Raw genomic sequence first — 14724 nt, forward strand, 5'->3', positions numbered from 1 at the left:
GATCGGGTGGTTAGACTTGCTGACTTGGTTAACATATGCCATTCCCAATTGAGCAGACAAATGCTCATGCTGTTGATCATTGTATTATCTGGTACAAACTAGATTATTTACAGATCAGTGCCATATAGCTGGAATATTGCTAAGTGCGGCATAAAACTAAACTCACTCACTAACAGTTTCAGTACATTATTGGATTTGTGGTATCGTTAGTGGCTGGATTAGTGGTTTAGTGAATTAGTGGTTCAGTTTATCTGACCGACCTGCACTTCTTGGATGAAAGATAAATTCACAAGTGCTTGCTGAGTCAGGATTACCCTGACATGTAGGTATTATTACAATCACTTCATTAACAGGTGCCTGGCACTGAACAAGGTAACTGAGGACATCAAGGATTAATGGGTCCTAAAAACTTTCTTGTGGCTATAATTTATTAATTCAACCTTTCTGTTCCCACGGTTTCTAGACAGGCTTCACTGAAGGAATCAGATGGGACAATACACTGACAGAAACTCACAGAGTCACACAGCAGGGTGATGACATTTGTCATGTTCATAAACATCTAAATTCTAATCCTCTACGGATTCTTTCACAGAGCTGATTAACTGCATCATATGAACAGATAAGTCATTCCTTAACTTCTTTTGAGTGTTATTTTTTACAATTCCAATAATGGTTATCATTTCTAACTCAAAACAAGACAGGCAATGAAATATTCAGCATAAAACGATAAAAATACATTCTCCATTAGTACTGATTGTATTTTCAAAAAATAGCAGTACTTTGGTTTTTCTGCTGCCTAGTGACATTTCATGACTATTTCCAAAACAGCTCATCATTCACAGGCTCACTGCTGTGAGAAATTGGATGTCACATCTCGTGCAAAAACTGGGAAGGAATATTTGTGAAACTGACGAGAAATGTCACAGGCTTCATATATTGTCTCTCCTTGCATAATTACACTGACATTTGAACATGTGTTGGAAATGTTTTCAAATGCTGGCTTAATTACCTTAAAGCATTTCTCCACATGTGAGTGGAGATGATTTTATTTCAATACGAGCAAACTGTATAGCAGAATCTGCCTCGCCTGCTATTTAATCAGTGTAGGACACATTTGCAAGATAACATTTCGCAATCTATCTCAGTTTGATCTACAATCTTAGTTCCCCCGACTCTGACATATTCACTGGCTTTATGCAAAGCAGAAATGTGAATCCAGTATGCACAAATACACAGATGCGAGTCGGAAAACTATACATACAGCATCTCAAGGTACTCATTATAATATTCCGTCTACCACATTCTTGACAAGAAATATCAGGTTGTGTAAACTGTAATGAAAGTAATTATTTGACCATACATACCATTTCATTGCTTTACACGAGTGAGTGAGTGAGTAAGGTTTTATGATGTTTTTTGCAATATTCTAATAATATCATGAGAGACACCAGAAAGGGGATTACCCTATTTTACAGGACCCTCAAATTCACTTTGATCATTGAGTGAGAGAGTGAGTTTAGGTTTACACCGCTTTCACCAATATTCCAGCAATATTACAGTGGGGGACACCAGAAATAGGTTTCACATGATCTACCCATGTGGGGATTCCAACCCAGATCTTCAAGGTCACAAGCAAACACTTAACCACTAGGCTACCCCACCACCTCCCTTTGACCCTTAATATCAGAACCCTACTTTGTAAGTCAAGATAAAAACCTAGTGATCATCTTAACGTTCTTTAATTCTTTAATTACTACTTAACTAACTTGATCTGATAACAGAAGACTTCACAACAAATATATATTGCGTCAGAAAGCAAACACAAACCTTGCCCACAAATTTATACAAACTGAGTGTATGAATATTTCCCAACACTAGGTGTGTAACAGTACGCTCTTAACACTTTATCATAGGCATATATCAAACACATTACTGTACAAGGCCTTTGGTTTGCTACATAACTTACTTCCAGGAAAATAGCAGCTGTTGAGCAAAAAACTGCATAAATTTTGATAAAAAATTATTAAAATGGCAGCATGAAAACTAAATTTTTGGATTGCATCATGGTATACAGAACCAAAGGCAAAATACTGCGGTTCTACTAATACCATGGATACTGTCTCACCCCTACCCAATACTGCACCTATTGTTTTGCAGTTGTTCATGGTGAAAAGCTATCAAGAAAACTGACTCTAATACATTTTCTTAAGTACAGAAGGCTGTAATAAAATACAAAAACAACTCTACCTATTTAGTAAAATGATACAAAAGCTATAAAAGGCATGATAAACAATAGAAAAATCTCTAAAGTATATTCTGTCTTCAGTCAACCAAAATAATTATCATCCCGATTATGAAACTCAGAATAAAAAAGTATCATTTTCCACTATCACATTTCTAATTCTATCCAGTCAAGAACATATCGTGAGTAATCATATCATACTATTTCCAAAAGAAATCTGATTGTCAGTGAGCATCATTTGAGACGATGAGAGTATTTTATAATCCAATGACTTCATGATGGTATGCCATGCCCTGCATCCTCATCCTTTCACCATCAGTGCATCCAAAGTATCAATGTACAGCTGACAAGGCTGTGATTGTGTTAAAAAATCAGGAAGATCTTGACACTGATTGGATTCCATAATAATCTTTAATACTGATTCTCATATAATGTGCATACACTTCTTCAAGAAAATTGAAAATTCCTCACTTAGTTGTGTGCCAACAATTTTGTAGATAATTTGATTGATGTTGAATTGACGGAGTAAGTGAACATTGAGTTTAACACAGCATCACAAACAGTGCACAGTGAGGTGACCATGTTTTTGTGCCACTTTTGGCAGTATTGCAGCAACTTGACCTCAGGAGGCACCAAAATGAGGCTGAACTCACAAACAGACATGAAACTGATGACCAGGGTCAGACACCAATAGTGTGTGAGTGAGTTGGGTTATCAGCCACACCACCACAGGCACATTATGGTGGCACATCTTGTCAGCTTCAAGGCCCTGATACATGGTCTAGTCATTTACTTCCTGAACGAGTTGGGGTATATTGTGGTATACCAGCTTGATTTACTACCAGAATGAGTGAGTAAGCGAGCATGTTTGGTTTTATACTGCACTCAGCAATATTCCAGCTATTTGGCAGTTATCTGTAAATTATCGAATTTGGACCAGACAATCCAGTGATTAACAGCATGAGCATCAATCAGCACAACTGGGAATCGATGACATGTGTCAACCAAGTCAGCGAGTCTGACCACCTCAGCCCATAAGTTCCCTTTTACAAAAAGCACAGTCGCCTTTTATGGCAAGCATGGGTTGCTGAAGGCCTATTCTACCCGGGTTGAGTGAATGAGCAAGTGAATGATTAAGAGAAAGAAAAAGAAAGAAAGAGAGAGAACGTGAGTGAGCTAGCAAGAGATGCTTGTCTCAGGTATTTGCCACAATGTTGAAACCCAGAAACAAGGTGCCAACAATTCAAGAAACAACATAACTCAAATCAGGATTAAAACACGGACTCATGGGTTCCTGGTGTGACTAAGGGGAGCAACTCTATTTCTACCATTTATTACAGGATATTCATATAGATCCATAATGTATTGCATGAGAGAAGTCAAGATGGCTTCATTCCATTTTGATTGGCTAAAAATAATAACCATTAAGAATGTCACATAATTTCATGTCTTCCCTTGTGGTCAAGTCAGAAATTGTCTTGCAGCCATACAAAACTACCACAATTTTCGTTGTTAAAGCACACATGTACACCGAGATTCGCCGTGAAAGATACAGTTAGTGAACAACATCTTGCACAAATCTTGTTGAAGTCACAATAATGAGACAGTGAGTGGTGAAAGCGATTTGTATGGTTCAAAACTGAAAGAACTGTAACAGCAGCGAATGAGGAACATTTCTGAACATTGTAGTATTTGTGTTAATGCAGAAACCTGCATTTTTCACACAAAAAATTAATAAAAGCATGTAAAAATTACTTTGCCTGTGAGTTTTGGAAGCATAGATTCTGATGAGCTTTATTTAAAAAAGTACATGTACCTTAAAACAGCAACATATAAAGAAAACAAGAAATGATTCCGGATTGTAATGAAAATTTCACTCGCAAAAGACTAAATGTTTATAATTTCATTTCTGCACACACTCTTACAAAACCTACCACGAAAAAAGATGTTATGTAAGACAAGGAGATTGTCACTGTTGTCACTGCATTGCTATCCCAGAGCAGAAAAATAAGAAGTACATTTGAGTGGTGTTAGTTTAAATAATGCCCAAGGAACATCACAAGTTTGATTTCTTGATTAATAATTGCTGTACCAGTAAACAGATGGTGTTCCAGTTAATCAGTTACTGACTAATTTTAACACTATCTATTCACCATTCAAAAGTCACTAATATTGTATGCTGCTGACATCCTGAAATACTGAAACCCCATTCAAAGAAAACCAGAACAAATAAGACAAGGAGTTGAATTTCTGTAATTACAATCTGGAAAAGTGGTACATTTGACAGGGCCTCTTAAATTACAGCAATATGAGTGAGTGAGTGAGTGAGTGAGTGAGTGAGTGAGTGAGTGAGTGAGTGAGTGAGTGAGTGAGTGAGTGAGTGAGTGAGTGAGTGAGTGAGTGAGTGAGTGAGTGACGCTTTACAATGCTTCTAGCAATATTCTGGCAATATCATGGCGGGGACACCAGAAATGGGCTTCACTTATTGAACCCATATGGGGAATCCAACCCAGATCTTCGACATTTCAAGCCAATGCTTTAACCACTAGTCTACCCCACCGCCAATGTAGTAAGATAACGAAACTTTGGTAAAACAGTTAAAAATGTTAATACCCATGACTGCACTCATGACAAGGCAATAGATTATGAGCCCCAGCCCCTCCAATGAAGACAGAATTCTGCCCCTGTGTTCCTCTATTCAAGGACATTATCTTTTCAACATTTGGAGCATTTAACACGTTTCTACAAATTACTTTAATACTCAAACTGTTTTTGTGTCTAAGGTTGTTATCTTTCATTAGGGATTTGAAATCATCACCATGTACAGAAGAATTTACCTAAAACATGGGGTAGTGGGATGTGGTCACCTTGTTATAAAAATCTTAACTGATGAAAAACATTTGGGTTGTGGCCTTAAATTAATTATTATCATAAAGCAATCTTTACTGGCTAAGTTGCAAAATGACTTCAATAAATGTTGGTCACATTAAAGTGACTTCAGAATCTTATTACCTAGAAGCATAGCCAATAAAGCCATTAGTTCTCTGGTTGAAAAGGAATGGTATACGGTTGCTTCCAGAAGATGCCCACCATATGAATCCTCAGACATCTATCTAGGTCTATCTTAGTATTCTGTGTATTATGTTAATATGACTTGACATATTACCACACAAGAAGCAACTGGTTGGTTGAGAATTTCAACATGGTAGTGGTGTAACCTACAACAGATGAATGATGTTATTGGTAATCTAGACAACGTTTATCCTATTTAATGTTATACAATAACAAATCTTGTGGAAAGACTTACGACTAACATTTTTTCATTGGTGGATAATAATGATTCCATTTCATTTATTGTCAAGACTGTAGAGTTTCTACACTGTATAGTTTGAGACGAATTTATCATTATGATCCCATCGAAACAATAAAAAAACAGCATAAATTGAACTCAGATCAATGTTAATTTCATTACAATTTTCAAAAGTGCTTCAGTAACCCCACAATATCAAAAACAGCACAAGATCAAAGAATGAACAAAAATTTAAAAGGAAAAATATGAAAAACATTTACATCAAAGTCCAACGAATTTTACCATTTTTGACAACCAATTGCACTAATGCACATCATTATTACAATGAATGTCATCACCAGCTGGAAAAAAAACTGGAACATGTGGAACAGAATTTAAATTATTGAGAGTTTCACAAGGTCAGAGGTGCCTTGGACAATGAGTTTGTGAGGTAACCATGGCAACAAACAAGTGTTGGATTTGACAAGACTGAAAATATGTTACTTCATCAAGTACAAACATAGTACAAGGGTGGAGAAAAAGTGAAGTGCTGACTTCTACAACTATGGTGAAAACCACACCCATCAGTTTGGTGAATGAGTGAATTTAGCTTGACACTGCTTTTTGCATTAATCCAGCAAAATCATGAGAGGGAACTCCACAAATGGGATTCACACTTTGTGCTCACGTGAGGAATGGAAGCAAGGTCTTCAATGTGGCAAGTGAACACTTTAACCACTAGGGTACCACACTGCTCCTGCAGTTTGGTGCTGACGTACCAGGTATCTCATCAAGTCAAGGGAAGCAACTCCGAACTGAGAACTGCAATACCTTTGACAATTGACCTTTCCAATTCCATGATCCCCAATGACTAAAACAAAAGGTGACACTCAGGTTTCAGCAATATAGTTGACTGCCGTCTGACAAAACAAGGAACCCAGGTCAGCAAAAGATAAAACATTCCAACTATGTCACTGTGAGGGGTAAACAATCAAGTCCCAGCAGACAAACCAGTGATTGATAACATGAACAGAGATCAACACCTCAAGTCTTAACATGTAACCTGAGTGAGTATGGTTTCACACTGCTCATAGTAATATTCCACCAATATCACGATAGGCATCACAACAAGTAGACTCAACACACTGTACTCATGTGGGAAATCAAAGCCAAGTGACCAGTGTGGTGATCAGCCGCTTTAAGCACAAGGATATCCATCACCCAAACAGAAACACAAACCAGACCACCAGTAAGAATCACTAACCTCATATGACCACCAAATCTTTGCTCAGAACCAATATGGATGGATATTTTAATGTTGACATATCTATATTGGAACCCTGTCTATTCAAAAGCCTTGACTACCAGGTGAAGATGATGAAAAACAGTATTCACTACATCAGTGTTTCCGCAAAGTTCTAGAAGGGCACTTTATGTTTGATTGGTTTGCCTGTCTTGTAATACAATAACTGATATCAACATTTATGGTTTCTAGTTTATGCTGGGGTTAAGGGAAAAAACTATACTCTTTCAGCCTTTAAGAATTATGAATGAAAAACATAATACAAGGAAATCTGTCATTGCATGTCCTTTTTGGAATAAGTATACCCCTTTTGAAATTCTGTTGCCTTGCTCTTTTTTGATCCTGGGGAAAATACTACTTCATAAAATTTAGTTTCCAGATCAAGTCAATTTCAAACAGGAAGACAAAGTCATCAATATCCCCTACAATGGCAAAATACTTGTTGTGAATGTCTGCTAGTTATGATTATGTCAAATGTTTTCGTGTGTATATGGCAAAGGGGAAGGAAAGTATTGAAAGGTTTTTAAGTTCTGCCCCGAGAAGGAGCACTGCCACCAAACCTGTTGGTCCGGCAGCAAGAAAAATATTTTATTAAAAAATCCAAAACTACCAACAGATACCAGCACACCACAATACCTATCTTTGTGCCAAGTTTGGTGAAGAAATAGTGAATGGTTTTAAGTTCTGGTCTGGAAAAGAGCACACCCACCAAATTCAGTCAAACTTGAACTTGTTGACACGGTAACGCAGAAAAATATGTTATTCAGAATTTCAAAACTACCAAAAGGCACCTGTACACCACTTGACTAATCTATGTGCCAAGTTTGGTGAAGAGATAGAGAAAGGGTTTACAGTTCTGCTCTGGAAAAGAACACACTCACTAAATTCAGTCAAGGTCAAATTTGTTGCCTTGGAAAAGCAGAAAAATATTTTATTCAGAATTCAAAACTACCAAAAGGCACCAATACATCACCAGACCTCTCTATGTGCCAAGCTTGGTGAAGAAATAGTGAACAGTTTTGAAGTTCTGGTCTGGAAAAATCAAATGTGCACTAACGCATGGATGGACAGATTTTTAATATGGTATTACATCCCCCGCTAAACTCGTGGGGGATAATTACTAACAGTGCAGAATACAAACTATTGAGTGTCAGTTACCCAACAGCAAATCATCAATACATTGCCTTTCATCCAGAATTAAAGGAGGGATACTTTGTGACCACACATTTCAATTTTATCCTGTTATCACACATATTTGCTTAGTTTAAGTGAACCATATAGGGTTCTGGACTCATGTTTGTAATTTAATACTGATTTCAAACCAAATTTCATTCAATATTGTTTACATTGATTTCCATAAAATTGTAAACTGATCAGCAGATTGTTTAACACCCCATTATTTACAACCATGATCGTATTACTGCTGATGACACCCTCAGATGTACCCAAGCTGACACAAAATGGACACTTGATCAAAATCAAAGTGGTAGTTGAACTATTGAACTGTGAACCCCTTCGTTTCAAGAAGCTGAAAATGATCACAAAACAGTGATAATATCAACAGAAAAGGCCTAGGGCCACATTGGCTGAAACATTACAAAAAAAACCAGACATGACATTACAACACTTGTGACAGTCACACATGTATCATTCTATGAATCTATTACAAATACTAAGAAATTATCTTAACATGAAGGCATGATATGAACGACCTTATTCCGAAAAAAAATGGCTACTTCTTTACTCTCATACCAGAAAAGTGTCATGTTTTTATCATCATTTGTCATGTGTACCTTTCAAATGGAGAAGGAATGACCCTAAAAACCCCCATTTCTAACAAAAACGAAATTGTGATCTTGAAAACGTTTCACGTCTGCTCAATGACATCCATCTTATAAGAACAAGCAGTCATGAGCATTGTTTCATACAGTTTTGAAATTAAAACAAAATGTTTTTTGTCTCATTAATTTTCAGATAAAAGGTTAAAAAAAAGGACTAAAACATCATTTACAAAAGACAAGCTGTTATCAACGAAACACATCCAGTCTTCCTGAGCTGCATTAATAGTTAATGAAATCAAAAACAACCATGACATAATTAAGGAACAGAATATAATGTAATGAACATACACCAGATGAGCTACAGCTATCTCCTTCAGCTCTCCAGCTGATGACAATAAATGTAGACAAAGGACTGCATCATCATCAGAAGTCTGTGTTTAACATGAAAATATCCTGACATCACAGAACCACATATAACAAACAGTTCAAAATCCCATCTGGTGGTTTGATGGTACAGGATTGCAGGAGTTATCTCCCTTGACACACTTGCCAGATGTCAGTTTCCCGCATTACAGTCTGCCTGACAGGGTCTTTTTTTTCACACAAAAAAAATGCCTGTGTTAAATCTTCTTCACAGTAACAAATAACATCTGCCTGTGTTAATGAAAGGGCCATCTTTAAACGCACAGTTGAGAACAGGGAGTGGCTAAGTCATTATTAAGGACCAACCAACACACAATGCTCAACACACAAATAGCGTTATTTAACCATATAACACATCTGTTGCTCATAAAAAATCACATGCAAGGCAGTGATGTACACATCAATATGTCCTGAAGTACTAATCACATCCTGTGTGGATTCTGCCAAATTCAAAAGTAATCATTAAATCAACTTGAAATAATTTTATATCCATTATCATTGTTTATTTGAAGAGCTTCTTTAATTATGCTAACTGGCATTTCATCTTTAGCACCATAGATAGATCTGATTGTTCTAATTAGAAGATAAACATCATGTGTTGGCCAATTTCCGGGTGTTATTGAGTATTTGAAGCACGGGAATGCATTTGGAACGGATGGCGTCAGCACTCGTTTACATTGAGTACGGGTACAGCAGTGAAGTGTCATCAGCAGGCCGTTTCAGCTCGTTCCCATAGTAGCGTCTGGAGTTGCTAATTTGTGACGTCATTCTGACTTTATGTCACAGTATGATTTGAATGACGTCACCACTGTTGATGACTGTTGATGACTCAATTGTTTACGAGGTCAATATGCAGTGAATAGTCTTGCAGTTTCCAGGAATCTAATATCATTTGATCATGTTTTTTAACCAATCAGATTACAGAACACAGTGACTTTTGGTTTACAATGTTAAATAATTTATAGTGGGTGGGTTTGGTTTGACTTCACTTATAGCAACATTCAAGTAACATCATGGTGGGGGGACACCAGAAATGGGATTCACTCATCATGTTTATATTATCCATGAAGGGAATCAAACCCAGGTCATCAGCATAATAAGCGGACGTTTAACTAGGCCGCCCCACCATCCCTAAACAATAATATAAATAAATCAGATTTTGTATATTTCATAAGGATGTTGTGTTTTGTATAGCACAAAAAATCATACTTTACCATTGCCATTATCACTGTAGAACACAATGAAAACATACTTCCACAAACTAAACATTAGTATGAAAATAAACATGCACTCAATAAAAATCCTGCATTAACCATGTTGATGGTACAGACTTATTATACTCACTCAGAACTCCTTAGAAATGCTCCTGTAGACAAATTTCAAACTGTATCTAATAAAGTAATAATTCAATACAATAATTTTAAAAATGCCACTCTTTTTCCGAACCTGTATTCGAATCTATAAATATAAAAAGCCAATAAACTTAGTCATAACTTTATTTACATGAAATAGGACAATAATTTTAGGTTTGAGAATGCTTTCAAGTGCATGAGCTGAAGGGGAAAAAAAAGACTAAATGCAAAAAATAAATCAAATGCATAGTACTAATTAGTTCATATTTCTGTATCAATACTGATCTCTTAATGTATCATCCATTGACCACATGTTGCGTAGCAGTGTATGGCAGTAGTGAGTAAGCTAATATTTCACGTCACATCGTCAATATTGCAGCCATATCGTGACAATAACATACATGAGATAAAAAGGAATATATACGCATATTATGAAGAACCTGTCGACGAAGGACAGTAAAACCACTAGACGATCACAGTTAGTATTAAAGCTGGAGTGGAAACTTAAAAAATAATAGTGTCATTATTTGGACAGTACAATATAAAAACAGGCCATAGATCGCCAACAACAGAGGATAGATCACCATACTAGGGACCATGGGGGCTTATAGTACCTATGCTACCTGCATGGTCCCTTGCTGGATTTACACCATCCCCTCAGCTGATGGCGACTGTATGCAAGAATAGCCACAAATTACAATGACACATATTCTACAGCTAAAAAATTGGAAGATTAAATCTGATTTCAACTGTTTTGGGACTTACGTACCCTCTCTGGAGGACAATAATTTTACAGTACTTCACCCCCCCTCGAGGATACAGCCACTAACAATGTTATCTGCTAATTCAACTTCCACTCATAAAATTTTTATCTATTTACAAGTCATGTAACAATCTTATTCTTTTAAAAACGCAATGATTAAATGGTAACTCACATTACTAAAAAGATCCTTCATAGTTTGTATAGCCGTAGGATCATACCACTTCCCAAGACACTTGCTAAATATGACATTCAGATATATTTATTAAAAACAGAATTTGCCTCTTGTCTTTGTCTGATTAACATTAAGACAAGATTTTTGTCCTGATCTGTTGCATATAAATATATAACCTCACTTTACAAAAACTTCCTATTGCAGAGCCCAGCAGATATGAAAAAGTCATTACACTGACATTATGAAAACACATCCCCACATAAGCTTAACTTAAGATCATGTTAAGATTTCAATGATATTTAGTAATTATACACTTAAATAATATAATTACAGCAATTAAACGTGCAATAAAACCGTGCAACTGTTAATAAATCAACAATGTAACAACAGATATACAAATGGTATGTCATAATTCAAACACCACAGATTAGCTATTTGGATATATCTTGTGAGGTTGGATGGATTTTAGAGAGAAACCTGCCAACACCGGCACCTGACTAATTTGGCACACTGTCAAAACCAGCATAAAATTTGGGTTACTCCATGTTACAAAGATATTATGATAATCAAAACACTGTCTAATTAGGAACCTGTCTATTACGGATTCTGGCACTTTCCAGTCCTCAACCAAGTCAGTGAGTCTGACCACCCGTTTGTCACCTCTTACGACAAGCATAGTCGCCTTTTATGGCAAACATGGGTTGTTGAAGGCCTATTCTACCCCGGGACCCCGGGACTCCAGGACCTTCACGGGTAAGACAATCAGGAAGTAGTGACTGCGGGGTAAATCAAGCACTTGTAGGATTATCACAGTTATGCTTCGTAATCACTGGAGGATGGCATTAACTATTGTGAGTGACATGTGTCTGACAGTATATAAATATGTCATCTTGGAAAATGATGGTCACTATCGAATCCAGTACCCTGTTAAAACCAGCATTTTATTTCAGTCTAGTTGGGTGCCGGTTTAGACAGGCCTCACTGTAGTATATTTACTTAATGTCAGGAACTACGAGCGTAAGTTAAGACCCATGAGATGTCATCTTACAAGTATTTATTACGTTTTGGTGATACTGAGGCTAATAAAGAAAAATCCATTTGGTTAAATTCAAGTTTTGTCAGATTCTATCTTCATATTTTCAAGCATTCAAATAAGTATCCTCTGTAAAGCCAACTTGATGATGTGAATAAGCAATTATCAAATATAAGCGTGTGTCAATAAAACCATTTTTTGACTGTACATAGACCTGAGCGTATGTCTGGTTAATTTAATTATTAAGGCTGTTCCACATTCATTCCAGGGGTTTACTCCCAAAAAGTTAGACATCCCTGCAGTCATATGTCCCAGTTGTCAGACAAATCAATCAGGAATGACTATGGCTACAACATAGTCTAACCCACTAATGGACCTGTCCCATACATTAGGGAGATGGTTTTCACATTTGTATAGAAATTCTATATCAGAATACTAATGTTTACTGGCTTGTTAAATCACTGGGTTCTCCAAGTGTGTTTTCAGAATGTTCAATTCTGTCACAACAGGAATATAGATTTTGCATACTTGCTTTCACAACCTTCCCTTTGATCAAAACAAAATTATAGATTTCACATGCTCGTTGTTGAGGATGACAAGTTGATCCTTTTCAACAGAAGACCAACTAGCAGTCGGCAGACACCATCTACATGGTGCTTTTTTCATTTCACCCAGTCAGTTTGGAGGAAATATGCAAGATCTTGCCCTCATGGTCTTGTATAAAGAAGACACTGAAGTTCAGAGGTGGATGCGACAAGCTGTTGGGCTTCTGCTGCTTCCCCTGGGTGATATCCAGGACACATTGATGGATGCTATGAATGAGACAAGTGTCATTCCCCAGGCACAAGACATAAACGACTGCATTGTAGAAACATGGGTTGATTATGGGGCCCAATTTCCACTACATCTATGGAGCCATCACCAGACTGTCAGCCCTCACACAAACAATAAACTGGAAGGCTTCCACAGTAGATTAAAAAAGGCACTCCCATATCACCATCCTAATATCTACCAATTTGTTGAGAGCATACTGAAGACTGACAAGGCAGAGGGAGCTAAACTTCAGCAGATGCACATTGGTGCTGTTGCCCCAAAGAAGATGGGCTACAGGGAAACTGAGGACAGGCTGATGTGTCTGCAAGAGAGACTGCATGCAGGTGGGATGACAAACATGGAGTTCCTCGATGCCGTTGACCATTTGCTCAAAGTTGGTTGACATTCTTGCCTGTATAGTGAATGAAGTGAAAGATGTGAAATTTTGCATCTTGAATGATGTGACTGACCAATTAAATTATCTTCTTAAATTGACTCATTTAAATGTTGAAATAACACATTTTGTTTTATGTCAAATAAAGTCATTGTAATTCTCATCTCTTTTCTTTCTTTTTGTATTAGTACATTTGGACTAGTTCATTAATTAATGAAGGTAACAATGCAATGAATCTCAGTGCAACCAACCATAACCTTTTTGTTTTAACACGTCTAACTTTTGGGAGGACATCATTCCAGCACGCAACCTTCCAACATCCCCTCATGAAACATGTGGTTCAGTATGTGAGTGAGTGAAAAAGGTCTTATGCCTCATCTAACAATATTCCAGCAATATAAAAACAGGTGTACCAAAAAGGGCCGCCAGACATTATATCTATGTAGAAAATCAAACCAAAGCCTTCAGTGTGACGAAGCAACAAGGATAGCAGACTGCCCTGTCAAGATCTGGAACAGAACCTGGGGCTGGGATAACTCTTGACTATAAATCATTAAATCTGCTACAGAGGGCTAAATATGATCAGAGTTTGAGAAATTCATGGTTTGGAACATACATTCCATTGCATTCAATGGTTTTTGAGTAATACGAATAGAATATTCGTTTGAATAGCATGTCAACCAGAACAGTGTCGATGATGAAAGTTATGAAAAGTAATAGGAAACACACCAACTGAGCAAGAAATAAGAAACTGATAGCTCATAATCATGTATTAATTTGGAGCACATTGTACTTATGGATGACAAAGTCCTTGATTGCACCAATAATTTGATCTGGGATAATCAATCTTTGTCAAAACATCAAGTATGTTTTTCAAGAAATATACAATGTATTCTAAGTCAAAGGGTGGGATCTTTTCTTATATCAAATAGTCACGTATTGACCAAAACCATGTTCAGGGTGTTGAGTTATCTCATCCAGTGATCCACCAACATCCATGCATTTTCAGTATGGTGAAAGTATTCCCCTCTTTGGTCATGTGGGCAAGGTGTCCAACCTCGAATGAGAAGGTCTGCTTTTGAATTTATCATGGGACTCACATATTTCATGGCAATAACCACGATTCCATTCACGTGATTTGGGGCAGTGTTCTCATCAC

At 36.9% G+C, this 14724-nt stretch overlaps 1 protein-coding gene across 3 annotated transcripts in view; it reads right to left on the bottom strand.

Moving 5' to 3' along the window:
• The window catches only part of LOC137258162 (TOX high mobility group box family member 4-like), a 141908-nt gene that overhangs the window by 126558 nt on the left and 626 nt on the right, over window positions 1-14724 (bottom strand). The gene's annotated exons all lie outside the window — the stretch shown is intronic.

The sequence above is a fragment of the Haliotis asinina genome, chromosome 12 (genome assembly GCF_037392515.1).
Source record: "Haliotis asinina isolate JCU_RB_2024 chromosome 12, JCU_Hal_asi_v2, whole genome shotgun sequence".
NCBI classification, from domain to species: domain Eukaryota; kingdom Metazoa; phylum Mollusca; class Gastropoda; order Lepetellida; family Haliotidae; genus Haliotis; species Haliotis asinina.